The sequence below is a fragment of the Pelmatolapia mariae genome, linkage group LG15 (assembly GCF_036321145.2).
Source record: "Pelmatolapia mariae isolate MD_Pm_ZW linkage group LG15, Pm_UMD_F_2, whole genome shotgun sequence".
In the NCBI taxonomy this organism is placed as follows: domain Eukaryota; kingdom Metazoa; phylum Chordata; class Actinopteri; order Cichliformes; family Cichlidae; genus Pelmatolapia; species Pelmatolapia mariae.
In genome coordinates, this window is record NC_086240.1 from 21,940,637 (window position 1) to 21,968,412 (window position 27,776).

Here is a 27,776-nt window from a genome sequence, read left to right on the forward strand (position 1 = left end):
CAGGGATTAGTAGTGGTTTCAGTTGTCTTTGTCTCCAGATCACTCAGGCTCTGCTTTGGTCAACTTTTTGTTGCAGGGTTCGGCCTGTGTCGAGCAACCCGCAGACTTCCTGCAGTTGAGGCGCTTAACCCCATACCAGACTAACCAGTGCCTCTCTGTCTTCTTATTTTCATATTGTAATTTTTTTATTTGTTTTCATTTAAATTAAAAGATTAAAAAATAGTTTAATAAGGGCATGATGTTTGAAGTTTATCAATAACCTTATTAAATAATCAGTTACTTTCTGAATTACAGATTGTCAAAATGCACAGGGTGTAGGTTCTTTTTGATCCCTCATAATTTTGTAAGTACTAGAGATGGCTACATGAAATTTTCAAGGCTGAAAATCAGATTTTTAATTCCTGTTTACAACCACCAGCCAAACCCAAATTAATTTTTCAGAAAAGGAATCACAAGTTGAAGATAAGCCTGGTATGAAAGCGTAAATAAACACAAGACATTTCATTTCATATAAAAAGTTTTATCGTTTATTTATTTATATAGCACATTTAATTACAACAGCAACATTGACCAAAGTGCTGTACAAAAATACAAAATAACTAGTACCAAATAACTTATAATTAGTGCTGTCAGCGGTAATCTCATTAATACGACGTTAACGCCATAGCTGCATTAACACGGCAAATCCCTGTTAGTGAGGGCGGCGCGGCGCTAACGCGGTATTGAATCTACCTGCTCTCTTTTACTGTTATAGGTCTTTGGTGGTTGTTTGAAATAGTTTTTTTGAGCTTTAACCTGAGATTCTGGCATTTCTGGCAAAATACATTTACATTTAAAAATCGATTCAGGATTTTAATGAATCGATATTGCTTTATTCAAGCTAAAATCGATTTTAGTCGGAAAATCGATTATCAAAACTCTCCCCTATAGGGTAGTAATGCTTGTTTCTGTTCTTCTACATCACAGACGTTAAACCAGCTTTAGATTGTGACTTGGAGTGGCTACAACTTTGATCAGGTTGCTTAAATGTTTTTCATCTCTGAAAATTGTAAATATTTATGAAGTTATGAGTGCTCAAAATTGACAGGGAAACAAAACAAATCTGAACAACTTTGTGTACTTTAATGACCTGCAACTAAAAAGAAAAAACATGGGATATTTGGGGGGTCAGAACTTTTTTTTTTCCCATAAGATTTATAACTTCAGTTTATGTTGAATAACCCTCATCCCAAAACATAACTGCATGACATTAAACTCTTCTCCCTGCGGCCAGTTGCAGTAAAAAAAACTATTACAGCGTTTCAGTTCTTTCTCAGTTCTTGCTTTTGTGTGCTTAAGAAATGTATACATATCCATTTGATACGAGAAAGCAGCAGTGGATAAAAAGGTATTATGTTGTTGGCAGAGTTCCAGTTTCATCAGCCCGCATCTTGAGGTTTCTTGTTTATTTATTTCAGGTACTCCATTGTTGGCGTTAATCTCTTACTGAGGTGTGACATCTACATTTCCAGTCAAGTTTCAGCATGCAGTATGAGAGCCTTGGTTTACATACTCCATGCAGGTTGTTGTTATTACACAACAGAGCTTGTGGATAAAATAAACTTCTTTTGAGAGCACGTTTCAGATCATCTATCAAATTATGCAATGGGACGTGCAGGAGATTTCGTTTCTGCAAAACTGCAACAGATGGGCTCTTGGTGTAGCCTGTGGTTTGTCCCTGAAGTCTGGCGCTCTGAGTCATTGTGAGGTGGCAACACACACACAGGCACAAACCTACGTACGTACATGCATACATACATGCGTACTGTATTCAGCTGCTGCTGTGGCTAAAACAGAAAGCGGGGAGGAGGAGAAGAGCGCCGCTGCTTCGTCTCCTCCGTCAGAGCAATGGCCTACATTCTCGCCTGAGGGGGGGAAAAAAAGGCTTGAGCAGCAGACAGTGAGAATTTGAGGGGTGGGAGGAAATGGAGTGAAGGGGAAAGGTAAAGGCAAAGAACAAGAGGAACCGAGCACATACAGGAAGAAATTAATAGTGTAGGTGAGAAAATAGAGTGACGAGAGTAGTAGTGGCGAGCAGGTCAACAGTCGAGCCCCAATGGCCCAGTTTTTCTGAACAAGGTCAGGCTACAATAAAAAGAGTCACCCAACAGTTTTTACCTTGTGGATTGATTTGAGTGGATCCGAATTGGTGTTTTCTGATGACAACTGTTTGAGTGGCAATGCTGGAAGCAGAGAAAGTGAGCAGCTTTTTTTCTCAGGTACGTTAGCGTGTCTGGAGGACACCATTGGTAATCCACCTAACAGTTGCGGGTTTCTCACCTTAGATGTGAAGCAAACAGTGTGTAATGAACATATGGGTGTTTAAACACCTCTTGTGAAGTGAAGCATAAAGGTGTCCGTGTGCCTGGGTTTTAAATGGCCTTGTTTTGAGAGACTTCCAAACTTTTTTAATCAAGAAGTTCACTTGGTAATGTAAGTTAGGACTTAGGTTTGCCTCAAGGTTGAGAAATGCTTTAACCCTTTTCGCAAGTAAAATGACCAAAGTGGGGCTCTACTTGTGCTTAGCAAACTTATACTGTTTAGAATAGATAATAAAAATAGTTAATAGATAATGCAAAAGAAAGAGTATTACTATCTCTATTCAACAAGATTTTCATGCCATATGCTGCGGGTTTAGAAGGGATCTAGTCATCTATTGTTCATCTACAAAGAAATCAGGACCAGGGAGGTTAGTGTTAGACAATCTGTTCGATTGGCGTCCTCCTATGTGATTGTAAATGAACAGTACCTTTCCAGCTTTAACATGCACCCACCATTGGAGCGCTTTCCACTCTTCATAACATTTTCTGTTTATGTGCGCTAAATAGAAAACTCTGTGGTGCAGGTACTAACTGTTTTGCTGCAGCTTCAGCTTTTTGCCACACTTTATGACTAAAGTGACTGGCACTGTTCACTTTTTTCTATTGCTTTGATTACTTCTCTCACTCCCCACAACAAACCAAGTCAGACTGAGTGACTCACAAACGGATGTAAGGCTACAGTTGCTTTTTTTGAGTGAAGCACTTCAGACTAATTGTGGGAAACTGTTGTGGATTTTTTTTTGTTACTGTTGAGCAATTTAAAAAAAAAATTATTATTATTTTTCATCTGCACCTTTCTATTTCTGATCTACTGATACCTGCTATGTATAAAATGCTCCACCGTGTCCTCACAGGTGAGTCTGCAGTTTGTGGCTGGCCAGCAGTTTGCTGCTTTAGTTCAGCTTCGTGATGTTTACTGTATAAACTGATGACTGCAAGTGTTGTTTGTTTGTACTAATTAGGGAAGTCATTTTAAAAACTGTTTACATCATTAGAGACGGCATTTAAGGTTAATAAAATGAACTGTAGTGGGGCATGCTCATTGATGTCATGTTGATCATGGGTCTTTGTTTCAGTGTCAGGAAGCTTGGAGCTGATTTTTACATAATTAGATAATCAAAGAATTTACAAGTAATATTATTTTACAACTAATATTACAAGTGGAAAAAGATTCAGTCTATATTCAAACTTATAGATGCTTTTGCTATTTGAGCTCTTTATCACACATTTATCCAACTTTAAAATTGTGTGACAGATGTCATCCATTGATATTGATGGATGCCATCTTCTTCAGGAAAAAATCTATGTGGCAAGGTAAAAGAGCACAGGAGTTCAGAACAGCTTGGAGTAAACTAGGGGCAGTATTAACCGGTGTGAAAAAGCGTCTTTGATTAATCATCCTGGGAAACTTCAGTACTCGAGAGTTCAAGAGTCACAAGGAAAAAAAAAAAGATTTATTGTATAGCAGCGTATCGATTGCATGAATGTCTAGACTGTGGCAGTTAACAAAGGTGAACAAAGAACTAAGAGAAAAGGAAGTCCACTTGTTTTGTGTTGTTGTGCAATGTGACGCGGGTATTTGGTGCTAGTTTGAGGTCTATGGATTTTTTATGCCACAGGTTGCCACACACTGTTTATGCCACACACTGTTCTTCAGTTTTAGTTTTTAAGTGGTCCTTATAGAGTAATTCAGCTTAAAGTGTTGTAAATGTAAGACCTGGGTTTATTTTGTTGTTTTTTGTTGTTTTTTGTTTTTTATTTCATTTTGGTTTAGGAATGAGACACAAGAAGTTCATGATAGGTTTTCACAAAACAAACACAACACTTCCTGTCACATAGATGTGCCAGTTTCAATAAACACACTTGGTGTGTTGACAAATCTGAAACCGTGACAAAAACTGAAGCACACCAGGTAGTTTTTCTTTTAAATCATTATAATGTCTTTTCGCATCTGCTTTAGTTTTGATTTGATTTAATTTTTTATAACAATGCTTTTAACATTATACTTTTCACTAAACGAACATAATTTAACCAAGTATTCCCTGCACCAGCTCCACATAGTACCAGAAAATGGGAGGCAGGTATCGTGGATGTTTGGTCTTGGATTTAAAATCGGATGTCAGGATTTGTCCAATAATTATCATTCAAAATAAAGGCTCTACAAATCTACAATGTTAAAGCGCCAGATTTGGCTATTTAGGCTGAAAAAAAAAAAAGAAGAAATGTACAAGAACTCATAAATACTTAAAACCCTGTAGAATTAAAAAATAAAATTCCAGCATGGTAAATAAAACACAGTATACATTGGCAGACAGGCTGTACGTATTAAAGGAGGATTCCTGCCATATTGTTAATGTATAAAATTTGAAATAACAAAAACTTTGTTTTATTATAAATTTTGGTTTGCAGTGTGACATGTTGCAAGACGGCTACGGTTTTCAGTTATTTGCCAAACGTGTTGCAGATTTGTCATATTTGTCACTTTAAAGTAGAGCTGGGCGATAAAACGATAACGATATGTATTGCGAAATAACTTTTTCTCGATAGAAAAAATAAACTATTGCGATAGACCTTGCTCTCTTTAAAAAAAAAAAAAAGAAAAAAGAAAAGAACAGCCAATCCAAATTAAGTAGCGCAGAGCCGAACCAATCACAGCCGCAGCGTCACGTCACGTGACTTGTTACGTACAGCACAAGTGCCAAGCCGCACATGTGTAGTTGTTTGGGAAGCAGACAGCCGGGCTGCCTAGGTAATGGAGGAAATGAGTGTGCCGACTAGAGAAAAATCAACCGAGAGCGTGGGTGACCAGGTTACCGAAGAGAAAAGAGATGATGGTTCCAATGCCGGAGAGATTGTCGAACGGAAGGGCCATAGAAGTTCCGTAGTGCGAAGGTATTTCGTAGTGATGTGTCGGTTGCGAACGAAATGGCTCTTAGAGCCGGATTTTTGACGTGAACGACGCCGGCTCCCTATCGCGACCCATGTTTTGTTTTTTTTTCTTTCCTTCTCTCACCCTCTCTCTCGCACTTTTCTTCCGCTTCACTCCGCACGCGAGCCTTGTGCTTTGCGCTGGGAAGAGGGGGGAGGGGCGGTAGTTACACTCGCAGTAGCACAGGAACAGAGCGGGAGGGAGAGAAAGAGAGCCAGGGACAACAACGTCACATTAGAAAGGTATAGTAATCATCCACAACTATTTTCAGTTGCAGATGATAAAGGATTCAGAAAGTTCAGAAAGCTATACAACAAGGAGAGATTGAAAATTTCCTTTTAGTTCTCAGTTTATTTGATATTGACAAAAGTTAGTCAATTTTGTCTGTTCTTCTGTAAAACAAACTAAGATTTATTTTTAGAATTAATATTTTGTTTCTAAGTGGAATTGACAATTTAGTAGTCTGTTTTGTTTGTTCTATTTTGAAACTTAAACGCTTTAGCGGCTGCCTTTTGTGTAGTTTGCAATATTTGCCTTTATTTATCTGAAAAAGTCTCATGTTCCTTAAGTACATCTACCCTGTTGAACTTATTATGGGAAATAAATATTAAAATCAAGACAAGCTGCTGATTATTTCACATTTTACTTGTGAGCAACGGCACATTTAAATCTTACAAATATAGTTATTTGGCTTATATCGTGATATATATCGTTATCGCCTGAAATGAAAAAAACATATCGTGATATGAAAAAATCTTATATCGCCCAGCTCTACAGGACACGGGAGTATATTCTCGAGCATCTCACACTTCTGATAATCAGTTGTCTGCTTGACGTTTATTCAGCTGTGTAAAAACTATAACTTTAATCTCAGCCAAACCGATTTACTCAGGAACAAATAAAATACTGAAAAAAAGCCAAACAATAACATTTTTAATTTATCTAAGTGACTTATATATCATGTTTAACCTGAGTAGCGAAAGACCTTAGACTGTATCCAGATGTTTGACTTTATTAACATCTTTTTAATGCAGTTATAACTTGTAAGCCTTTCATGTGGCTACAGTAACCCGTGTCAGTGCTGGATTAAACTTCCTTGTCTGGGAAAAAATCTTCTATAATTAATGTGTTGCATAACAAAAACTGTAGGATTACCGTTTCTTATGTCATGATTACCATGGAAACAGTTTCAGCCTTGACGCATATGGGTCAGCCGTAATAAAATAAAAATTTCAAGTTTTCCCCTGACACACATGCTGCTGTTTCCTTATTTTTGGCTTCTGTTTTTCAGATGCATATTATTTTACTGTTACACTCTTCCCTTTTTTTCCTTACACCAATCTGGTTTAAGGTTTGTTTTCCCAACCCACTTGCTCGCTGTTGTGGAGGTCTTTGATGTCATTCAGCTGCTACTCTAAAAAGGACCTCTGTCTGATGTCCTTTAACCCTTGGATGCATGAGTGATTGGACCCCTCACTCTTCCATAAGTGGGTCGAAAACCACCCGTGTTAAAATCGATTTGTTTTTATCCCACTTTTGTCATTTTGGTTAAGAATTATTTAATGTTTGAAACATTTTGTATATTTCACTTTTGTAAGATTTTTAAAACATTTTGACAAATACAAATACAGACAATTCCTCTTTCATTTTTGTGGCTTGTCCCCCCCCTTACATACACACAGTTGTGACAAACCACCTGTTTCTGGCTGTAATCACTACACAGAGGTACATTGCATTCCCCACACCGGCTGCTGACTTTACGATCTTCATTAGTTGGATCTGAAGTCTTGCCGTCTTTGGTTGGCCCTGTTTGCTTTCTTTTCTGTAGCTGAGTTGTGGCTTTTGTCACCCCACACCTTCCTATTTCTTCAGTGATTGGGGTTTGCAGTTGGGGGCAACCTTTCAGTCAACTTCTCATATGTGGTGTAGCAAGCTCCTTTGAGAGCTCAGTGAGGAGGACCCGTTATGCAGTGGTGATACAATTCTTGAATTCAAGGTGCTGAGCAGTGAAAAAGGTGTAGGCACTCACGGTGGCAATGTCAAGTTGTACCACAGCACCATGGGCCACCTATATGTTTTACAATTTCAGGTGTAGAGTAGGCGCGAACCATCTGAACCATAGTATCTACACCTTCTTTGGTCTTATTGTACAATGTGATAAATTATGTTTTTCCCCTTTCTAGCATTTTCATCAACCATTTACTTGTGATACATCATGCTCAGGAGTACAACAGCCATTCCATTCTTTCTGACATAGCTGACTATGGTAAGCCTGCTATTGAATGCACACTGTGCTGTAAACCTCCCAGAACTCAGAAGCCTTTTTCAGAGAAAGGATTTCTGCCTTGTCCTATTGTAGAGTCCTCACAATAGTGTCCCAGGGGACACTGTGGAAGAGGTACATTGGAGAACAAAAATTCTTCTTCAGCTGTTTGTCTCACTGAGGAAACCATTCTAGATCTTGCAAAGAAGGATGAGTGCATCACAGAGCCAGAAGATCTTTAGGCCATATTTGATTGGTTTGTTTGGCATAGTAGTTCACTGTAGAAGTTTGAACTAGGGCTGGGCCATATCATACCGTTCATGGTAATACCGGTATACTGTTAGGCAATGATAAGAAAAGGAAAAATCGCAATAGAATATGGGTAAAACACGCATGCGTAGTGCCTTTGCTTTTATACGCGCATGGCGGTGACGGAGAATGAGAAGAGCGAAAGCAGATCGTTCAATGAAACAGATGAATCAGAATTGGTTTGTAAAAATGGTGCAACTTCAGTGGTGTGGAACTGGTTTAGCTTTCGTCCATCAGATACACAACAAAGCACTATTTTTGGTAGAGCATGCAAGCGGACCGTTGTTATTACCGTGTTTTTCAGAAAATAAGGCACACTTAAAATCAATCTTTTGATTTTCTGAAAAATCGTGCACCTTATGTATGAATTCTGGTTGTGCTTACTGACCTTGAAGCGATTTTATGTGATACACGGCGCTCAAAAATCTGTCAAAAAATGTTTTAGTACGACTCTCGTAAGCTACGAAGCCGCACCGCTTGATGGATTGTCGGAGCATTACTGCTACCGTAATCAGGAGCCTCGCGGAGTGATACGTACTGTGCTTCAACATAATATTACCGTATTGTGTGTGTATAACCTCTTTTTAAGTTTTGTGGATATTATACATGGTTATGCTCAGGATATGTCGGCCAATTTCCACTGGAAATCCCTTTTGGTTAAACTGTCAGCAAGTAATTTGCATTTGCACTGTTAAATTTTTATATAACTTTAATGCACATAAAAAACAGCTGCTTGTTTAAGTGAAAATAAATAGATGGGGTTTTTTTTGTACTAATAAAGTTGTGGAGTTATCAATCAATTATTGAATAATAATAATAATTATTATTAGTCAATTATATCGTCAGTTATATCGTTATCGCAAATTTTCAAATATATATAGTGATAAATATTTTTGGCCATATTGCCCTGTCCTAGTTTGAACCTACCCCTGAATGGCACAGGTTGTTAATCTACATATTTACTAAGAATAAATCACCGTCTGAATGCTGAATGAAAGCTGTCTGTTAGTTCTTGCTGTGTAAAATAATCTTAGGGGGTGACACTCTTTGTGGTCCACAAAATATCCATTCCTGGCTGTCACTGTTGATAAGAATCAAAATTTCCCGTGAAATTCCACAGGAAATGGATATGGTTTATTTTTGACCCAGTAATGGAAGTTTGGGGTAGTAATATAAAAACTACTATTTTGGTCCTGGTTATGTTGGAAAACCTATTGTGAGCTGCAGGGTCACATCAACCAGACCCTGCCGTAGATGAAGAACTGTTTGGTGTTGTGTTATTCAGAAGTCACGGCGGCTACAGAGCGTGTAGTGATGCTGTAGTCCTAGGTGGGGGATTTAGCGTTCATCAGCAGAATGAGACACTCACTTTTGGGGGGGCTGATGATAGTGGGCTTTCTGCTAGTGTATTTCAAGCCCAGGCTGTTCCCCGCTGGGCCTAACTTGATACCGATATAGAAAAAGCTATAACATTTAGTTAGTTCACAGGAAGCAAAGTGATTGCAGAAAACTTTTAAAAGTTTTCCACAGAACATCTAATCTTTGCAAGCTGTTTCAGCATTGCACTCTCTGTCTGGGAGTTTCTGAAATCTTGTACTGATATATCATAGAAATGGTGGTAAAGATCAACACATTGTTTCTTCAACCCTCCTACAACCAGGTTATAAATTTCAAGGCTGAAATGACACCAAGGTTGAACCTTTTCCCCCCGTAAAGACAACATTTAACGTCTTCCCTTGTACCTTTGTTGATGGGTTTTCATACCTCAGTATGGTAAGAAGATTGTTTGATGACTAATTACTTTCTGGAGTTTTCCATGGGTAGCTGCATAGATCACCCTCACTAATTTCAGATGCACACCCAGTGTTTTTGTTCTATAAGCAGACCTGAAATATGACAGACATTTCTCAGTTCAGAAAAGGGTTTCAGGTTTTACTGCCAGTGAGCTTTCAAGGCGTAGTTTCATGTTTTACTTGCATAGTTTGTTTTCTCTTTTTATCTTATTTTGTTTTTTGGTTACTGTCTGTCTGATTGCATTGATTACTTTCATGTACGTTAACCATAATTCGATACTCTCTCGCTGGTCTTTGTTTTGTTTTGTTGCTTCGTGATATTTCAATCATGGTGCGTAAGGTTAACTAGTTATCTAACTCACTGCTAACATCTAAAATTGCTAACTTCTAAATCCACTGAACCTCATAGCTGTAGCTGAAAGGTTTTTCAACCATTTTTAAAAATTCTCATTGGACCTTGGTGCTAAATAAGTTTGAAATAAAGTCCCCAGTTATTTCTCTCTCTCTATCCACTGTGCGTTCAGATATGTACCAACACATCTCTGCTCGCCCATCTGTGCCTCTCAATTAGCGTTACAGCAGATTGATAGCGCAACAGTAATTGAGCGGATACATTCAATTGCCCGCAGCCCCACACACACCTCAGTCCCCATGCCAGTGTATGCTGCCTGGGTTAACAACTTTTCTGGAAGAAAACCTGTATATTAATCACATATTTGTAACAAAGTACTTGGCAAATAAAATATTTGCTGTTGTAGTTGCAGTGTATGAGTTCTTGCATTTTATTGATCACCCTGACTGTTCACCACCTATATTTTTTGTTAAAATGTAAGCACTATTGCAATGTTATAAGAATACAGATTGAAATTGGCATAACCCGCCTATCAATTATATAATATGCTCGCTTTTACACGTTTTTTCTTCTGTCTTGATAGTTCTGTTTTGTCACTCATTGGTCTTTAAATGGAGTCAGTTCTGTATATTGGCTCTACCTGTTATTAAAATATGTATCCAGCCAGCTTCCCTCTCTTCCTTTTTGCCCACCTTCCATTACTTTTCTCCCTTTTGTCCCATTCAGCTGAAATGCAGGTCACTGAGGTGTGGTTCTAATCTCAGGCTAACCTGCCAGTGCCATAGCATTTTGCATGCACTTGATGGATAAATGGTGTGTGTGAAAAGGGAGAAAACGAGGTTGGTGACAAAGCCAGAGATGACTGCAGTGAGCAGTACCTACACAAAAGGCAACACTGGACTGATTGCAGTGAAGAAAGTACCACTCGCTGTGTGATACAGGGCATGTTTTTCAGTGGTGATTACTCACAAATCCCAGCTTAAAGACAGTTTGTGAGTATGTACTCTCTGTATACTATAACTTTTAAGATTATTGAAAAGTAAATTATATTAGAAGTAGGGCTGAAAGTTCCTTCTTTTAATGTCAGCAGACAGTGATTTGGGGAATTGCTGATGGTCAGAGTGACTTCCTATGGGTTATTGATTAACACGTTTAGCTTGTTTTCCTATTGCTTCTTATTATTTATCACTAAATTAATTTAGGATTTAGAAAATGTAAATGACACTGACATATCATTTCAGAATGTGGAAAGTCAGTTGTTGGCTGTCCAGTGGTTGATTTTAAATGAGAGTGCAGTTGTAGTTGATGTCCTCTTCTCAGCTTTTTGCCTCCCTTTGTGTGTTTTTGACTGTGAAAAACTCTTCTCATTGTTATGTGAGATTTATACTTGTGCATTAAATCTACATCCTCAAAAGATCGTAACCAAACTCTGTTTTAGGACTGGACAATTAATTGGAAACGAATTAGATCTCTTATCAATGTAATCTGGCCCGTGTCGGTTGTGAGTTATGCTGGTTGAAAACTGAAAACTGTGGCATGCAGCAAGGTGACAATAGAAGAAGAGATCCAGACAGTGGTGGTTTTGCACATTTGGTTATCACAACTACTACTTCTGTTTATCGAAAGTTGGACTATTCTGCAGATGTTAAAAATGATTTATTCTGTTCAGACACTTGAGACATGTAAACATGTCAGGATCAGATCACTTTATATAGGGTCCATTTAAAATTCATAGTTCATTAATTGTAATTGAGGTAAAATGTTCAGTTGATTTTGATTTGAGATCATATCGCCCATGCGGTGTAACTTGGATGTAACCTGAAATGTACCTCCTTGGAAATCTAGCTAAATTGCGTCGATGCAGCCTGCAACGACTGTGATTGGTATCATGGTTTTCTCCGGTGTACTTCCATCTAGTTCTTCCCTGCTGCTATCTGTTGCATTGAATTAAAGGAAGAAACACCACAAAACTACTGTTTTGGTGGCAAAATTGCAAATTAACTCAAACATACCACACAGTATAGTATAAGCATAATTGCTGGTAATGGTGTTAGCCACTTGCAAGTAAGCTGTGTCTTTATTCAGTGCAGAAATGTAAATGTGACGTGAAGGTTGAAGTTCTGAGTTAAAGACAGCTTGCTATGTTTTTAGTGCACTTAAAAAAACAATTTTGAAAAAAATTTTGGTTAATACATATAAGGAAAACAAGTGTTCCAACTTAACATTATTTATCTTCAGTTGCTCAAATGATGCATTCTTATTGTACTAAAGGAAATTAAAATTTTCCAAATTTTCCTACTGCCTATTATCAGTTTCAGTCATTTGGAAGCACTTTGAACTGTGCTAAGCTGCACAAAAGATGCTATACAAATTAAGTTTGATTGATTTTGATATCCCGTACCTCTGCAGCTCCACTAGCTAAGACTGAGGAAAGATACCCCTGATGGTCATATTTCTGTGGTTTGTTTTCAGATGGTCAGTAGTGAGTGTGCATGTGTGCACACAAACTCCAATGTCAAGTGTCATGTTTACCCAAACATGTTAATAGATAAGACAAGACCCACTGAATTTCCTGTCAACAAGAAGCATCATTATGGAGCACACAAAACTGACCTACTTAACTCAACCACAGTTGGCTGACTGTTGAAGCCTGGTATGCTGTCATGTTTAGAAACTATGACCTGCATTTTGGCAATATTTCAAAAAGTAGGAAAAAAGGTAAACCTGTTCAGTTGGAGACTGGCTTTTCAGGAACCAGTTTGTAGTCAGTTAAAACCAGTTGTCAGTTAAAACTTTACTTTACAGTTTCTGCCTATACTCATGTTGCACTGTTGGTTTTAAAAGGTAAAAGTCACGTAGAGCCAACAACATTTTGATCACTCAAATCAAACCTAATTTATTTAAAAGCTTCAGCTTAATAATATTTAGCTGCAAATAATTTGATTATTAAATAATCCAATAATCAATTTGTAAAGAGTCAGGAATAGAATGCTTAATTTGAGGGAACTTGTTCAGTTTTGCAACCATAAATGCGCACACCTCAAAGTCTAGACTAGATAATAATTGGCAAAGTGGTTTGAAAGTGACTAAAATACGGTGTATGTTTAAAATACTTGCAATTTTTTCTTAATTTGTAAAAATTTTGAACAAATGATAAAAAATAAAAAGATTACAAGACATCCATATGTATATACACTAGGGCTGCCACGATTAGTTGACTAGTCACGATTACGTCGACTATTAAAATCGTCGACGACTAATTTAATAGTCGACGCATCGTTTGAAGCTTTGTAAGATCCCAAAAGACGCAGGGATAAGTAGTAGGATTTAAGGGTGCAATAACGGACTGAAACAGAAGATGGCAGCACTGCACGTACAAGGATGCCAGCTGCTGTTAAACCTCAAAGAAGAAGAAGCAGTGTCCGGTATCGTAGCTGTGTCCAAATTCAGGAACCGCATCCTCCTGTGCCCGCATTTGTAGGCCAATTACGTTACAGCGACACGACGAAGACTGTCCAAATTCGAAGACTTCGACAAATGCGCCCTTCATTTCCCCAGATTTGAAGGATGGGTCGGGTGTATACTTCGTGGCCCAACCTATCCCAGAATTCATAGCGCGGCCCTGCTTAGTTTCCAACAATGGCGGCAGCTAGTTAGTTTTAATATTACTCTCATTATTCTTTCTGGGTCACAAAATAAATGTTTAACATATTTTCAGGCGAGAATGTAGCTGTGTAAACCTCAAATATCTGCTCAGTTTATCAAGACACCACATATTTTCAAAAGCGCTCCAACGTTTTCGGAGACGTCTGTTACCCACCAGCTCGCCGGGGTTCAAGGCTCACTAGAGCCGGTGAGAACACCGGACTCCCGGCAAATCGTTTTCAAACCCACCGCCGTCTTTCGCTACTCAGGTTAAACATGATATATAAGTCACTTAGATAAATTAAAAATGTTATTGTTTGGCTTTTTTTCAGTATTTTATTTGTTCCTGAGTAAATCGGTTTGGCTGAGATTAAAGTTATAGTTTTTACACAGCTGAATAAACGTCAAGCAGACAACTGATTATCAGAAGTGTGAGATGCTGGAGAATATACTCCCGTGTCCTGTAGAGCTGGGCGATATAAGATTTTTTCATATCACGATATGTTTTTTTCATTTCAGGCGATGACGATATATATCACGATATAAGCCAAATAACTATATTTGTAAGATTTAAATGTGCCGTTGCTCACAAGTAAAATGTGAAATAATCAGCAGCTTGTCTTGATTTTAATATTTATTTCCCATAATAAGTTCAACAGGGTAGATGTACTTAAGGAACAGGAGACTTTTTCAGATAAATAGGCAAATATTGCAAACTACACAAAAGGCAGCCGCTAAAGCGTTTAAGTTTCAAAATAGAACAAACAAAACAGACTACTAAATTGTCAATTCCACTTAGAAACAAAAAATAATTCTAAAAATAAATCTTAGTTTGTTTTACAGAAGAACAGACAAAATTGACTAACTTTTGTCAATATCAAATAAACTGAGAACTAAAAGGAAATTTTTCAATCTCTCCTTGTTGTATAGCTTAGCTTTTCAAACAGTTTTAAAATAAAGATGCTAACAGCACATTCTTAACAATAAACTTTAGTCTGACAAAAGCCGAATGACGAATTAGCGCTTTCAGTCAGAGATTGAGCATGCACTGGTTTATTGTATTTCCAGACTTGCTTTCGGCACAATTTACAGTGCGCGCTACTCTGTTTTTTTGTCAGACTTGAAATAGCCGAAATACCTTCACACTACAGAACTTCTATGGCCCTTCCGTTCGACAATCTCTCCGGAATTGGAACCATCATCTGTTTTCTCTTCGGTAACCTTCGGTCACGCTCTCGGTTGATTTTTCTCTAGTCTGCACACTCATTTCCTCCATTACCCGGGCGGCACGGCGGCTGGCTGCTTCCCAAACAAATACACATGTGCGGCTTGGCACTTGTGCTGTACGTAACAAGTCACGTGACGTGACGCTGCGGCTGTGATTGGTTCGGCTCTGCGCTACTTAATTTGGATTGGCTGTTTTCTTCTTCTTTTTTTTTTAAGAGAGCAAGAGAGATGAGGTCTATCGCAATAGTTTAATTTTTCTATCGAGAGAAAGTTATTTCGCAATACATATCGCTATCGTTCTATCGCCCAGCTCTAGTGTCCTGATATATTTTAGATAGCAAGGAGCAGATGGCTGAGTTTATTAAACTCCACTGAAACAATCTGCACATTTCATTAAAATTTGATAAACTATCATCTTGTCTTTATTTTTAGTTAGCACATACCTTAAACACTTAAAGCTGTAAGCTAATGATAGTTATATAAGAGCAGATGCATGCTGGTGCAATAAGCTGTACATTTTACGTCCAATGTATGCATGATCTGATTAGTCGACTAATCGCAAAAATAATCGGTGACTAGTCTACTATCAAAATAATCGTTTGTGGCAGCCCTAATATACACATGCATACACTTATATACAAATACCTATACACACACATATGCACATGGACATAAATAAATGTATACATATACACATGCATACATTATTCAATAAGATAAAAACAACCAAAACTAAATAACTAAGACAGAATAGACCCTGTTTCAAAGTGATCCAAAACCTGTGAAAATTGCTAGGTCTTTAGGTTTGATTGAAGAGGACGTGAACTTTATAAATGAAGGAAGACTGTTCTAGGGTCTTGGAGCAGCAATGGAAAAAGCCCTGTCACCTTTAGATTCTGAATGTATCATTATTTGAAAATAATAGTGGGTTACCTTGGTAATGCATGTAATAATGAAGGTACAGTTTCTGTGCTAAAGGGGTCTAATACCTCGATTTCTATATGCCTCATCATATCTTAAAGACCTAACGTTCAGAGTGCAGGCTTCCTTGTGCTTCTTCTGTAAGTAGAATTGAAGGCAGAGTTTTCAGTTATCAGACCTCCCTTTTGTAGAATTAGGTTCGTGTTCTGATTCAGGAGAAAGACACCCTCCCCCCTCTATTACTCTTAATTTAAACTTCTCTTTTGTATAAAAGTTACAGTTAGGACTGGATCAGGTGAGCCTGAGCTGTCCCTCAGTAATGCTGCTGATTGCTCAAGCTGCTGCGAGGCTTTCTGTGTTTGGTGTTTCTGGGTACTTTTTTGCCCCTATCTTTCTTCTCACCAACCAGTCATGGAAGATGGCTTAGCCTCACTGAGCCTGGCTCTACTGGAGGTCTCTTCCTATTAAAAGTGAGTTCTTCCTTCCAACTATTGCCAAGTATTTGCTCTCGGCTTCTGTCAGATGTTGTAGGATCTTCACTTCAAAATAAAAATCACCTTAATTGTTCTTGCTTGTAGTCAGTATTTTTTTCTCTGTAACATCAGCAGTATTTCTAAGCCAGAAATCAACAATCACCAATTAGTCAGTCTGGTTTTATTATGGGTGTGATTGCTGGCATGATTTCATTGTTACACAATGGAATGCAAGATCAGACGTCACAATTATTCTGTTATGTAATGATTCTCATTTAATTCATAAAATGCTCTAAATTTGAACTCCTCCTCGACCCTCTGGTATAAGCAGGCTGACCTTTTGGCATCTGATGACTATCTGACCATCACGTAGTCATTGTAGTTATTTAGAAGCGTTGGTAGATGAGGCAGAAAGGCTGGCACACTGTTCCAAAACAAGCCTACTGATCCACCGAAGCCAAGGCTGCTGGTTCACCAGACTTAAAGAAATCAAGGACTGTGTAAAATATAGCCTTCATGTGCTTTGATAAAGTAGTTTGTCATAATACTTTATTGTAGCAAAAGAGTTTTATTTGTTGGTTACCTGCACTAGATGGGACAAGGCTGGCTTCTTGAGCAAGTTAAAATGTGCTTTTGAAGGTCCCTTTATTATGTCTACATCTTTAAACACTTGAAGACAGTGTGAAGGTGAAGGGCAGACATCCGCTATGACGCTAGACAGCTCCTGTTTCCAGATGCATATTCATAACAGTATTGATAAGTTTTTGTTCAAATCCTGCTGTGAGCTGGCACTTTTTCTTTTTAGTCTTTGGTATGCTAGCCATTAAAATCCATATTTCAAAATCAATGTTCATTGGATAAGGAGATTTTCATTCATACATGTTTTAAGGCTCCTCATTCAGTGCAGTCTTTCTGTGTAAAATATACAAGAGTTTTATAAATGCCAATTTAGCAACATCTGCAGCCAATCAGAAAAGTGCAAATTAAGGAAAATCTTGAGGAATTCAACAGAAGTTAAAAGCTATTTTTAACAACATAAACGAGAAATAAACTGCACAGATTTAAACATTATAACAGAGAATTACAATAAGAAAATAACTGCCCTGAGTTCATAGTTGAACACCTCTGCATGCTGAGACCCAGTATCGCCTTAATAACATTAGTGATTCTTGCCTGAGGATGAGGATTATTGACACTGTTCACATTAACTTCACTCATTTTTTTTTCTTTTTTCTTCTGCCTGTTATTATCTAAGCGAGGAAGCAGCCAGTTAAGTTTTACCTAACAGCCTAGGTTTGCTTGTCGTCACATCTTTGAAGCCCGTCTGTGAATGCTAGGAAGAGTTTCTAAGCAGAAGAAGGGAGAGCGCAAGAGCGCTCCAGGTGTTTTTCTGGTTTGGATATTGACCTACGTCTGCAGTGCTTATGGCCAATTGTTTTGCATAGTGCTGGGCGATATGGAAAAAATATTTATCACGATATGAATTATTTTATATCACGATAACGATATATATCACGATATACCACCTGACCTGTGGTCATCTGGAAAGTATGCAGTCTTTAAACAGCGAGTGGAGAGGGTGCAGTCTTTGTTTTGAATTACTGTAAAGCATGTCGCAAATCCGGGTGCACGTAAAGCAGCACCATGTTGCAAAACCACAAGACAGAGTTTCTTTGCGAAAAATATCATTTTTTAATACTTTATTTTCTCTTGTTAAGAGTATGTATAGTGAGAAGACAACACTAATATATTTGCACAGGCTATTTAACCCTTTAAGACCTACCATAGAACCAAGTCCGCCAGAGCTATCTTTATGTTTATTTATTTTGAGTGTCTTCTTAGTTTTATTTTTGAGACACACAATTTTTTATATACTACAGGAAAAATAAAAATAAATAAATGCAAATTTGCAAAAACACAGCATGTGCATCAAAATAAACTATTTACAACAGTGTAATTTGACTTCTAAGCATCCCAGAAACGATACAGAAGAACATAAAGTCAAACATGACTTTTAAAAACACCAACATAGGCTTTGAAGCTTAAAAAACTACATTTTCCGCGAAAATGATGTCACTTCCGGTTTCGGGCAGGTAATGGCGGACATGCGAGAGTTCGTGCTGACTTATATACAAACTAGGAAGTGTTATGAACAGCTGATCGGATCAGCAAAGCCTGTTTCTGGAATATTATGTTTTTGTTGCTGCAAGTCTGGAATATTATGTTTTTGTTGCTGGAAGTGCTTTTTATGCAATTTTTGCAAAGCTATATGTGGAAGAAAACCGTGACCTAGGGCAAGCTAATGGAATAAGATGTAAGTACAACTCTTACGGTTTCATATGCAAAAAAACCCATTATTGCGCTACCTTACGTGGTTACAGTTCTACAGGGATTTAAAAATAGTTAGGCAAAACGGAGTGTGCCTGCTCCGACCGGTTGTAAAGGGTTAATGATATATTTTATGTAATAATTTGTAAAATTCGGGCTAGAAACGATAGAAACGATAGAAGACAAATGGCACGATAGACACTTTTCTATCGTCCACACGATATATATCGTCATATCGCCCAGCACTAGTTTTGCACCAGTACAACCACTGGGCTGAAAATGATCAGATTGCTGTAAATTTCCTGCTTAAAGAGAGCTAGAATCTACTGGAATCGATTAAATCCCACACTGAAATCCAGGCTACGCTCAGTACACACACAGACTTGCTAAAGATTTATCTCAGGGTTTTCCCAACAAAAGAGGTTTACGTCAGAGCCAAAAGAAAGTTTGTTTTTTTTTTATCCAGTTTTTTGATTAGGGGTTTATATACTGATATACGAACAATGCTTTTCTTTGTAAGATGGTTAGAAGTACCAGGAAATGTTCTTCATCAGATAAGGTAATGCAGACTCATTACATTCAATGTACACGGACCAGCCTTGCTGATGAGGGTAGTCTCCTCCCCCCCCCCCCCCCCCCACCCCCCCAAAGACCCATTATAAGCCTGGAAAAACCCTGTGTATGCAAATTTTATTTATTTTTTTGTTAAGTAACCCAGATAAAGTGAGGATCAAATAAAGTTGACGTTGAAGCTCTGTTTTCTCTCTTCATTGTTCTCCCTTGAATATGGGTATGTACCTGTTAACTCGCCTTCTATTTTGCCTGCTGTTCCAGTGACGAGCTGTAATTCACACCTGTAAAATGCTATCTGATCAAACTCTAAATAGACACTGAAAAGCCTGAGACAGGAGAGGTCTCATGCAAAGCATTTAGAAGGCTTTTGACTTGCTGAAGTTTGAAAATTTCTTGCAGCACTGCAAGGAGCCAGATTAAGAGGACTAGTCAATCAGCTGGTGTGTTTGGGCCTGGCAACAATCATGTGTTATCTGATCTTTACGTAAAATGCGTGTTGTGTAGCACACACAACAAGGAAACTGTTTCTAACGTCTAAAATCAGCACACTGCTGCCTTTTTACGCAGAGCTGTGTTGCCGCACAGACTCTGGCTGCAGATTGATTCAGCTTGATACTGCTTTTGATCCCCATAGTCAGGAAAATCACTCATAATGCTCGAGCAGCTCGTTCTCCAGACTGAGAGACTGATCTGCTGTTGCACAGGTCAACCATGTGTCAGCTGAACAGATGGAAACAGAAGAGTGGGGTCTGCTGAGGAGCAGAACCACCCAGTGAATCAGATCCAGATAGTCGTTCAAATCCAGCCAATACTGACAAAACTTGAGACTCTTCCAAACACGAGTGTTTGTAACTTTCCACGTTTTACTGTTCAGTATTTGAAGAGAAAACTCTGAAATGCAATTCTTGCACTAAGGTGCCCTCCTTGACTAAACAGGAAACAATAAAAAATTTATTATTGGGCAAATTCCAGCAATTATAAAAGCATGATCATCAAGATAAAACTCTTCGCTGTGATGCTGTTGTTTTAAAGTGTGCCTGACTAGTAAAGCCATTTTATAACATCTTGTAATGTCTTATAATAAGTGCAAATCCAACAATAGATCTCAGTGTTTCTGCATAGTGTCATTAGATGTGTATTAAAGACAAGTGAATCTGCAAGGGACCTTAACCTATGGAGTAATTGGGAACCAAAAATATAAATTGTGCTTTTCCAATCAAATGTTTTGGTGGACCAGTGTTGGCCCCGGGTCATCAGACTGGTTAATTTGAGCCTACTTTATAGATAGATATGTCTGTTTGCAAATCTGCTGGCCTGGGACAGGAGGATGTTCCTAAGCCAGCCAAGAGATTTAATCCTTCTAGCATGAGACCCTGAGTCTGGCAGGGGCGTCATCTCAGTAGAGCACAACACCCAAAAAGCCCTACTGGGGAGGCATTCTACTCAGATTCCTGTAAATTGACTCAAAGTCAATACAGTCAATAAATCATTCATTTAATTACAAAGTTGGTTGTCAGTAAAACTAACAAGAAATCAGAGAAAAGGACAGAAAAATAATATAGATCATTGTTCCACTGAAATACAGCTATAGCAGTGTCTCACACCTGGTGCATGTGATAATAAATATATAAGATCTTGTACTTGATAGTGACTGAATGTTGTCTAAAGATGGTGATACTGGCGACATTGAACTTCTGATGGTCTACATGCTTTTGTACTTGCCTCAGTCTGACCTCAATTATAGCAAGAATCATAATTGCTTCTTCTTCTTTCCTCTCTTTTTTTTGGTCAGTACTGGACTAACAGTTGTTTTGACATGATGATTCGAGTGTTGCGCTTATGGAACTTTTGGATTCCTTGAACCCAACATGTTTCCAAACAGACTCTTTGGTTTTGCTGGTCTTGTTGACCAGAGGTTCTCTTTCTGTCATCTTATTTTGAGCTAAACTAAACTTGTGGAGTGAGTTTGGGCTTTTGGGGAGGGTGGAAAGTGCTATAAAGGAAATGAAGTCAAACACATACCATATGTTTCATGTTTAATTTTCCTTTTTTTTTTGTTAATTTAGGAAAGTCCCATTTTCTTTTAAGTATTCCTTTAATGCATCACGAGCTGATGTTAAATAATCTCAATATAGACCAGAATAATCCACCTCAAACCTTTTCTTCCATTATATTTTAAGCATGTTTTTAGATTTTTAGTACTGAGTTACTGAATTACTTTAAAGGATTTAAATGTGTTTTTGCTTCATAAATGATCCAGTTTCCAGCTCCAGGTTGCTGGTTGACTGTTGTTATGGCATAGGGAATTTTAACGGTTGGAGTGTTATTTGTGTTCTCAGTTTTTGTTGACAAGTTGTTATGATTACAAGATGTAAAGCCACCGACACAATGGTGCGCAGATTTTACTGTGATCAGTCTGTCCCTACCTGCTGGGTTGTTAACAGCCAGCTGTGAGCAGCTATGAAGCGGATGTCAAGGCAAGAAACACAAATGTCAGGGGCAGATAATTCTGTTTAGATTTATCTTCTGTGTGTGTGCTCTAAGTTATTATTAAAGTAGATTTCTGTGCTTCTCTTAGGTTTATACAGTGAAATAACCTAAATATTTCCAATATATTTAATGAATGAAGCCCTGCAGCTGGTGTGGGTTGCTTTTAATTCTCCAGATGTCTTCCATAGAATGCTTCTATTTTGAATTCACCCAACAATTTTATTGCTCTTTTATAAGATGCAGTCTTTTGGTAGTAGTGAGGGGAAATCTCATTTAATGTAGTCTTTTCTTCGGGGTTGTTATCACTTTTACATGGAAATGCTAAAGGTTTCCTTCAACATGAACCTCTTAAACTCTTGTAGAGTAGCTTTGCATGATTTACAGTTCAAAATAATCCTTATTTATCTTACACCAGGTCTTGGCACTGCCCCTTAATTTTTCTTCTGTGTAAACCAATCTGTTTTAGCTGATCGGCCCTTAAGCCATCTTTCTTCTTATTGGCTTTTTTTCAGAATATCATGAGATATACGATTTGTCACTTTTCTCCAAGGCCCTCCCTTCTTTTCTGCCTCTGTCTATGATTTGTGTAAATGCAGATTTGCCTCCAGTTACAATGCCTGGTGCAAATTTGTGTCAGTTCACCTCATTGCAGTGACTTCGTGTGCATAAATGTGCCATAAGAGTAGAACAAACAGTCTGAAAATTAGTGTTTGGTGCAGCTTGTAAGCTACAACTCAACTTATATTTACTTATATGACAAAAAAAGAAAAGAAAAATATATCATCAAATCATTTTCACTTCATCAGTGGTATTGGTGTTATGTTCAGATCACATATGATTAAGCTTAAACATTGTCACTATTTCACTATTCTTTAAATATCAACCACTACAAATCACTCTCAAGTAACAGCCCATAGTTGTAGTAACGTTGCCAGCTGTACCTGGTGGAGTTCACCCTGGACCTGTTTTTTTCACCTCTACATTTGTCATTGCTTTTGCATGTTCCTCCTGTAATAGCATCTAATCTCACCGTGTCACACAGACTTATTCCCTCTGTTAGCAATTAACACGTTCTTTCACTTTTTTTGCTGTTTAATGCTGCTTGGTATTTTAAATATTCAAAAATAATGACCTGTTATTAACAAATGGCAAATAGAACTGTCAATAGTACAGCATAACTTGTGAAAGGCTAATTTCTACATTGCAAATGAACATATTGTGATTGTCCATTTTTTCTGTGTTTTCTTGGCAGTTGGAGGCCAACAGGCTTCTCCCTGCACCTGGGATGGTGCTTTTTGACAGAGCGGCTGTGGAGCCATAACCCCACCGCCATCACTGTTCCATCCTCTTGACTGTAAGCCGTTGGCCCACCACTGATCTCACGCCCAGGCTCCCCTCCTTCCCTCAGCTTTGCTCAGTCCCTGACAAGGCCACCACAGCCACCACATGACTCACCGACCGGAGCCCTAGATCAAGTAAGCACAGTACTCTGTACTCGTTGACTTGAGTGCTGCAGTATGTCTCATTGCAAGCCAGAGTGATCCCTCGCACAACTTATTGTGTTCTGCAGCAAACTGTTATATAACATTGATTTCCCACTGAATACTGAAAGAGTAATTTTCTTTATTGACTAGAATACTTTTGTAGTGATTATTTTAATTTCTGGACTGAACTTCTAACGAAGGCTGAAGGTTGTGTTTGTAGGATGGCACTGGCAAACCTGAGGTCAAGTAAAGCAAGACACAGCGGCTACGTATTGAACGTGGATTTATTTGAAATTGATTTTATGCTTGTTTTGTAACTAGTTCTTATTATCTATTATTCTCTTAACTGCTTTTGTGATTGAATATCACCAGTAGCCCAAACTAGTTAAAATATTAAAGTAACATATAAGCAAGTTTAGGAGGGTGAACCAGCCTATCACGCTGAAAAGGTGTTTTTCCTTGAAAATGGCAGCTTATTAAAATTGATGGTGATTAATCAGTGTTTCAGTACCAGTGTTATGGGCTATTGTATTTAAAAACGGCATCCACTTCCATGCATTTCTTTCATTCATGGGATTTAGTTTACTCCAATGTACATTGATGTAAGGCCAAACCTGTTTACTCTTGTCATATTTTATTATCTTATAACCTCATTGAAAATTTTTGTTTCAAAATCTATTCCTGACCAGGAGAAAATGAGAGTTTATCCTGGTTTAAAATAGACCTTTGCCAGAGTGGCAGATACATTTACCTCTTAATTTTGTTCATTTTATAATCCAAAAATATATTTAGGCTTGGGTAAATTAAACTATTTGTGTGCAGGAAAAACCCTTGCAAACTATAGTTTGTTAGCAGTAAAATGGTGAATTAAATCTAATTTAAAACAAGGACCCAAGTGTGAGATTTGCCACAAAACCTTGGGAGTGCCATCGTAATTATATTGTCAGTGTAGGTGTTTGTTTGAATTTATTTTTAGGTGTAAATGCACTGTGAGATTGGTTTGATTTGCGTTTTGTTCTTTTCAGTTTTGCAGGGCAAGTAATTTATTTTAAGTTCTGCAGTATGCAGACAGAATGCACAATTGGCTGACTTGAAAGACTCCAGTCTTTGCCATCTCCACACATAGTTAATAGCCTGTCGATTTAATTTTAAAGAAGACAAGTTAGTTAAACTTAGATTTAATAGTTTATAGAAGCGAGAAAGAGAAGAAAAAAACTTCAGGCCAATGAAGTGCATTGCTCTGAACATCCCAGCATGTCTGAGGAGGCCTCCCATAGCGTTTCACAAGTTGAAATGAGGACACACACACCCACATTCACGCGCCAAATTACACAGTGCCCAGTGGAGTTCAATAAATGATGAATATTCATGTGGAATTATCAGTCTGGCAGTGAACGTGTTTGAGAGAGAAAGCGTACTGTGAAAACATTAGGTGAACAATGACACAGACGCTAAGAAAGGCAGTTACACAGATCCGACGGCCCATGGGTGATATTGTTTTAGTGGTATATTTGATGTCTTTTAAAAGATTCATAAGGAATATCGTATGTTTTGCTCAGAAAACAGCGAGAGGATACTTCTATCTCAGCGAAAATGTATATTTCTATATTTTGGTTACATAAATGAACAGGGCAACTAAAGGTAGCAATTCTCTGGTTGTCTCTCACCTCTAAAAACAGCTTTATGCTGTGCTTTCTATACACTAAGATCTCTGGCTAACTGTCATACTGTCTGAGGAGCTGTGTGTAGTCCAAGGTTATTTCTTACTCTTGGTAAACATCCTGGATCTGGGTGTTCACAGATGGTTGGGAAACAATGGGCTGGAACTTAACAGGGTATTCAGTTGAGAAGCAGGGAATCTTAAAGGGCCACAACAGCATTTTTTGAATGTTTAATGGTTTTTCATTGGGATTTGGAAGCATGCGTAGTATAGAGGCTAGGCAGTTTGCATTTCAGTGCAAGTATGAACACATTTTTGTACACACTATATAATATATGTGAAGAATGCCAACACTAGACAATAAATCGGGAGCAAAAAATTGATATTTGTCAGTGAAATATTTTGCAATATTTTACACTTTTGCAGAAGTCACCTCAAACATATAGCCTGTCGGATTGCTGTTTACCTCAGCTGTCAAAAGGTTGGATATGAAGTGGCTGTGTATATTTACTCTGGGGGAGGCTGTAAGTTTGTCAAACCTTGTGAAGGGCATCTGGTACGATTCAATGAGTAATTGAATCTCATTTCAGACTAATAACTGAGGATACCCTGAACTTTTCTGTTGGTAGGCATTGTTACTAAGGCTTTATTGGACATTATGCTAACATTGTTAGACTTGTCCAATTAGCAAATAAACTCTTGTACAGTGTGTGTGTACTGTTTATCGCTGGGAAAGCTGGATTTTTGTAAAATTTAAGCCTAACATTAGCTGTAACCAGCTGTTGTTGTTATTGTTGTTGTCCCGATACAGGGTGGTTGACATGTCTTATTTGCTGACAGTAACTAAGTGCAACAATTTTGGAAGTCAGTCAATTTTTCTAGTGTACATCAGAGTTTTTAGCATTTCTTTCTGGTTATTTCTGGTTTCACCATTTGAAAACTAACTTTTACAGGTTTAAACATGGGTAAATGATAAGTTAATGGGAAAAATGATTTTGTTGATAATTTCCTGATCATCTTTTGAAAAAAACAAAAAACAAAACAAAAACAAACATCAGTGATTCCAACTGTTTAACTCAGTCGTCAACATTAACATTCCTTAAGTTGCAGTTTTCTAAGGTCATAGATCTTACATTTTGGGGCGTTTTGGTGTATCCACCGAAGCGCAGCATTGGCGGACCTTGAAGACCTCGGACTAAAGCGAAACAACAAAGAAAAAATGTTGGCAGATTTATTATTATTTGTTGCAGCCTTGCTTTTATCTTTCTTGGATTTGCACAGATAACTTTGACTGCATTTACTCAAAACACTAACATAGATATGATGTTGAGGTAAGCCAGATATGTGTTTAAATGAGTCATTTCCAGCAGTTTTAAAAGCAATTTATACAGTTAAGTGCGTATATATTTGGAAAGAGATTGCGACAATGGATTACCACAATGGATATTAAATGAAACAACTCACATGCAATTGAAGTGCAGACTTTTAGCTTTAACCTCCTAAGACCGGAACTCTTTCATGGCATGCATTTTTAATTTCTTTGTGCTATTTGGGCTGATTGGGACCTGATGAATGTAAAAACACAGATTACCAGATTTTTATTTATTTTATTTTTTTACCTGAATTTTGTTTCTGAGAAAAATGAGATCCACATATGAAGACATTCGTTTTAAATTTTGATAGAACAGTGGCAGTATAATGTCCTTGTAAGTGGATATCAGGCCCTTGTAGAGCAAAATTTTGTATTTTGATATAGATGGACCTAACTGTAGCTGAAGAAGATGGCTTTTTTGCATAGTATGCAAGACTTTTTTCATATGGCGTGCCAAATGTAACCCTCTGCTACTGAAACAATATTCAGCAAGTGAGAATTGGGTATACATTTTCACTTGAAGAGAAAACTGTTCATTATTGGAACCTATTGGACAATATCTCGCCAATCAAAACTGATGGCAGTATAGTGCTAAAAACTGTGCTATAGACAGACTGATGTTTATATCATTTATGATGTTGGCACTTACAGAGGTCAGACTGTCTATTACAAAGCAAGAATACCACCAGACTGTTCCAATAAAGAAATAAAATACATCTGTTTTTGCTTTTTATTTCCTATTTTAAAATAATTGATTGTGAGCCAATTTGGTCTTATTGGTTGTGATCACACAGCCGCATGGATGCCAATTCAATACACTCTTACTTCTTTTATAGGAGTCAAGAGGGGTAAGTAGCAGACGGGCACTGCTAATCAAATGAACTCGATCAACTAATCATCAGCAAGTGTGACCTGGTCTATTAAAATTTCCTGGTCTGGCAAAATCACCTAAGGTCACTTCATCATGGCATAATTAGAAAAGACTGAACAGGTAATGATTGTTTGGAAGGATTGCCGGGAAAAAGCCTGTTCTTTCTAAAAAGAACTTGACAGCATGGCTTAGGTATGCACAGTGGGATCTGAGCAAACCACAAGACTTTTAAAACAGTTTCCTTTGAACAGATGAGACTAAAGTGGAGATGTTTGGCCATAATGCACAACACCATGTTCTGAGAAAACCAAACAGCAAATATCAGAACAAACGCCTCATACCAATTGTCAAACAGGGTGGAGGGTGAGGATTTGGGTTTATTTTGCAGCACTTTGCAGTCACTGAGTTCACCATAGACTTCACAAATGTGAGGCGGAACTTTCATTTGGGAACTATTTTCAAACCAAGACTAGACATGGAGAAAATATGTTAATATAGAAATTATGATGCATTTTATGCAATTGTTCTTTTAATGCCGTGTCAATTTTTGGGCCTTTTTGTGGCTAGGACAGTGCAGAGAGTAGACAGGAAAGTAGTAAGAATGAGGGTGAATGACATGCAGGAATGGGTCTGGAGCTTGATCATACCCAGGTCAGAGCAGCAAGCAGTACTTTACCTGTCTGAACATCCTTCAGTATAATGGTCAGCTGCTCAACCAACTAAGCA

At 37.9% G+C, this 27,776-nt stretch overlaps 1 protein-coding gene across 5 annotated transcripts in view; it reads left to right on the plus strand.

Annotated features, from left to right (window-relative positions):
- ncoa1 (nuclear receptor coactivator 1) overlaps positions 1-27,776 on the plus strand; it is an 81,471-nt gene that overhangs the window by 9,240 nt on the left and 44,455 nt on the right. For all 5 annotated transcript variants that reach the window (XM_063494614.1, XM_063494616.1, XM_063494618.1 and 2 more), the window contains exon 2: positions 22,916-23,138. The gene's annotated coding sequence lies outside the window, so the exon portion shown is untranslated. The remainder of the gene's footprint in view (positions 1-22,915; positions 23,139-27,776) is intronic.